At 32.7% G+C, this 4,668-nt stretch overlaps 1 pseudogene; it reads right to left on the reverse strand.

Annotated features, from left to right (window-relative positions):
- LOC132010596 (L-gulonolactone oxidase-like) overlaps positions 1-4,118 on the reverse strand; it is a 118,741-nt pseudogene extending 114,623 nt beyond the window's left edge.
- Positions 4,119-4,668: the final 550 nt, after the last annotated feature.

Raw genomic sequence — 4,668 nt, forward strand, 5'->3', positions numbered from 1 at the left:
CCCAGGGCCAGACGGCTTCCCGGGGGAAGCCGTCTGGCCCTGGGCTTTTGTTTGTTTGGAGATTTTTGATGACTGTTTCAATCTCCTTACTGGTTATGGGTCTGTTCAGGCTTTCTATTTCTTCCTGGTTCAGTGGTGGTAGTTTATATGTTTCTAGGAATGCATCCATTTCTTCCAGATTGTCAAATTTGTTGACGTAGAGTTGCTCATAATATGTTGGGGAGGGTATGTGCTATGATGAGTGCTGTGAAGTGTGTAAACCTGGCAATTCACAGACCTGTACCCCTGGGGATAAAAATATATTATATGTTTATAAAAAATTAAAAATTAAAAAAAATCTAGAACATAGGAATCTTTTTATTTCTATCTCAGTTAAAGATCTTTATCTTGATTTGGAGAAACAAACTGAAGAATGTAGTCAGATAGGTGGGTCAGCAACATTGATATCATTCAGGTTGGAACCCAATTCTTGGAGGAATTAAAAACAACTCTCCTATAAATTGAGGACAGTAACTTGTCTTACAAATTGAATCCTCACAAGAATAGAAAAAGCTCACTTAACCTTTTGACCAATCACAAAACCTCCTTTTATAGACATATATACTGTCATATTTATTTGTATTATGAATAGTGACAATATTAAATACATTTCACTTTTATAATAAAAACTTTACCCAATTCAACACTCATTTATATATGTGTGACTAAGATTTGCATGTCGTATCTATTCTTTCAAAAATCAAACTTTACACAATCGTGCTCCAACTGGCTAGAAAGACAAGGTTCCTATCTATCGAAGTTCATAAAAATGCTTGATAAATAGTTGTTGGAGATATTCTGAACTGGATGAAAATTTTGAATTGGGAATTATAATAGAAGTTTCAGAGGTTCCTGGGGTGTCTCAGTGGCTCAGTTGGTTAAGTGTCTCTTGATTTTGGCTCAGGTCATGAGCTCAGGGTAATGGAATTGAGCCCCTCATTGGGCTTCATGATTAGCATCGAGTTTGCCTACGATTCTCTCTTTTGCTCTCTCTCTGCACTGCTTCCCCCATGCTAGTGCTCTCTCTCTAAATAAAATCTTAAAAAAAAAAAAAAAGAAACTTTAGAAGTTCCTTCTATGCCTCAGAAATGATGATTTTATTCATACTTTGATTCCTATATTCCTAAATTCAGATGTGTATAAATTACTATTTTTCATCTTACAAAGATGAGCTAAATTCCAGGTAAAAGTCTGTAATATCCATCTATCAATCAAGCCACTCACAGAATTTAAGTTTTCAAAAATATTTTGGAACTATTCAACACATAGACAAAATTATAAGTTAAGTTTGCCTGCTGCTTAAAATGTCATTGAGCTCCTGATACTGCCATTGGTAATGTATTATTTTTAGATATGGAACATGTTATGATTTTAATATACTGCACGGTTTGTTATACTCACTGAAAACATGAAATGGCATGTTGTTAACTTTATACTTGAGAGGAAAACATCTAGTGCCTATGGGAATAGAATTCTAGTTGAACAGATGGCTGTTACAGGTGAACACTAAATAATGAAAAAGTATTTTCCATGTTATTGAAGGGCATTTGGCTATAACATGTGATTAAACTCCTTCCAGGAAGCAGAAAATACTTAGAAGTATATATCTTTTAAAGTTTGTAGAAGGAGCTTTATACATGAAAAAAGTACTAATCTCATCACTCATTCATTCAGTTCATTTTTGGCAAAATTCTGTAGTCAATTAACATAGCTTAAATGAAGTACTCATCTCTCGCAATCATTATATTACAAATTAAATTTTAGTACAATTCAATTTGTGTAAGTGCCATTGTAGACCAAAGTCTTATTGGCTAAAAGATGATTGTCATCTTAATTACTTTTTCCCTTTGGTGATTTGAATCAGCCTCTTTTTATGACTTTATAGACAAGAGAAAGATCAAAGAATGATTCATTTTTCTGCATTTTTGAGTAGTTAACTTTTTATAAATTTGATCTCAGATGTAATCTTACACTGATGTCTGGATAGTTACAAATCTACAAAACTGGATAGTTACAAATATGTAAAGATCATAGAACTCTTCTATGGTGAATCTGATTTACAAATAAATTTACAATTTACAAATAATTTACATCTTAAGCTTGAGGAAGACTTATAAATATATGCTGTATTAAACAAAGACCATATGGATACATTTAAGCCACTTGTCCTTACTATTTTATGGTCAAATTCTGAATTATGATCTTTTTGAAATTGTAATATGTAAGTAGAACAGATGTGTAAGACTTAGCTGGAAATGAAATGTCCATAAAAGTAATCTCAGTTGTCAAGTGACTGTTCACTTACTGGAGGAGCAGTAGACTTAAACCCGAGTTGAAATATTGAATAAGCACCTTAAGTACATGTTCTGAAAACATGCATATAAAATCAGGTGATTTACTAAGAAAGGATATATTCTTTCACAAGTAGTGTTCATTACTGACCTGAGAATGAAGGAATTTGTGAAATAAATGTGGACACAAATTGTAATATCCTATGTTGAGTTTTTTCTTCCTAAGAAAAAAAGACTTTTAAAACTTGATCAAATAGGAAACAAAACTTAAACATCTTTGGAAAGTTCTCTATATTAGACATTCAGTCCTGCGCTCTTTTAAAAACTTGACTAAGCACAACTGATACTGACTTTAATATCTAAGAATTTTCTCAATTGTCATATTTTCAATTAAATTATGTTAGGACAAATTAACTGCAATTAAAAAGAACTATCCAATTAATTTTACTTGAACAATCCAAGCAATTATTTAGTGGACAACTCTGCTGAGAGTCATACACTTATTTAACTTTTTAAGGTATGTAAGGAATTTGGAAGGACAGGAAAACTATTTTCTGGGCACTTTTCCTGAGTATTAGATAGTTTGCATATTATTTAAGTTATCTTCCAAATACGATATGAAGAAAATAAAGGTCCTATCTAATAGCCAGTGTTCAAACTCAGGAGTCTGGTTCCAGAGCCTTTAACCATTTAAAAATCCCTATTTTGTAAAAATAAGACAGACTAAGCAATTTCTGTCATGAAAGCTATATGGAATGAATTGAGGTATCTAGGTGGAAAAAAAAGAAAACTAAAATGTCTCAATAATGTCAAATGTGCATTTATTATAAGAAAGAAATAGAGAAGAAAAACTCTACATTCTCTTTGGAATATGTGTTATCATATTAGCAGATGAAAAGAGAAATAACATTTAGTTAATAATTAGTTTGCTTTTAGATTTTATGTAGAAAACTAGGATTATTAATTACTTATGCTTAGGTGAGGAAAAAATAAAATAATCCTGCTTGCATTCCCCAATCTTTCTATCCAATTTACACTCAATCCTATAGGTAATCAATTTGATTAATTTCTTTTTATCATTCTTTTCATTAGTGAACATATAGACATATATCTTATTACTTCTTCCTTTTTTTCTTACATGGAAAGCTAGCCCATTATGCATATGATTTTGTATTTTGCTTCTCAACTTAACAATATATCCATCTTGGACTCACTCCTTATTTATATGTACACACCTTTTTTTAAGATTTTTTTTTAAGATTTTATTTATTTATTTGACAGACAGAGATCACAAGTAGGCAGAGAGGCAGGCAGAGAGAGAGAGAGAGGAGGAAGCAGGCTCTCTGCAGAGCAGAGAGCCTGTTGTGGGGCTGGATCCCAGCAACCTGGGATCATGACCTGAGCTGAAGGCAGAGGCTTTAACCCACTGAGCCACACAGGCGGCCCTGTATGTACACACTTTTTAAAAGTGTGTACTACTCTATTGTGTGGATTCCATAGTTTATTTAACCATTTTTCTGGGTATGGGCATCTTGATTATTTTCAAAAATTTGAAATTATAAATAATGCTGCAATGAATAGCCTTGTATATATGCATTTTTATCTTGTTCGAGGTGTGTATAGAGTAAAGCCTTAGAAATGAGAGTTCTGGATAAGAAAATAAGTATCTATGTAATTATATTAGCTTACTGGAAATTTCTTTCCAGAGGGCTCTAGCATTACCTTCCCATCTGCAATGCATGAGAGTACCAGGTTTCTCAGAGCCTTGTCAAAAGAACAGGATGTCATTCTTATTAATTATCACCAACTTGATAAATGAGAAATGTTGTCTTGTTGATTTTTTTCATTTATATTTCTCTAACTGTGAGTGAGAATAAATATCTTCACACATGATTAGAGCTATTTTTATACATTTATTTATTCATTTAAAATTTTATTTATTTATTTGACAAAGAGAGAGTGAGCATGAGCAGGGGGAGCAGCAGGCAGAGGGAGAGCAAGAAACAGCCCCCCCTCCACCAAGCGGGAAGTGGGATGTTAAGGGGCTTGATCCCAGGACTCCAGGATCATGATTTGAAATAAACGCAGATGCTTAACTGACTGAACCACCCAGGAGCTCCTATTTTTATTCCTTTAATGTGAATTGTTTCTTGTATCTATCTCCAAACTTTCTATTGGGTATTTGATCCAGCATCCCAACTTTTTGGAGTTCTTTACATATTAGAAATATTAACCTTTCATCTATAGTATGTATTGCAAGCTTGCAATATATACTTTCAAGTTTGTCAGTTCCTTTTTTTTTTTTTTAACTTTGTTTATGGTGGGTTTTCTTATTTTT

The sequence above is a fragment of the Mustela nigripes genome, chromosome 2 (assembly GCF_022355385.1).
Source record: "Mustela nigripes isolate SB6536 chromosome 2, MUSNIG.SB6536, whole genome shotgun sequence".
NCBI lineage: Eukaryota > Metazoa > Chordata > Mammalia > Carnivora > Mustelidae > Mustela > Mustela nigripes.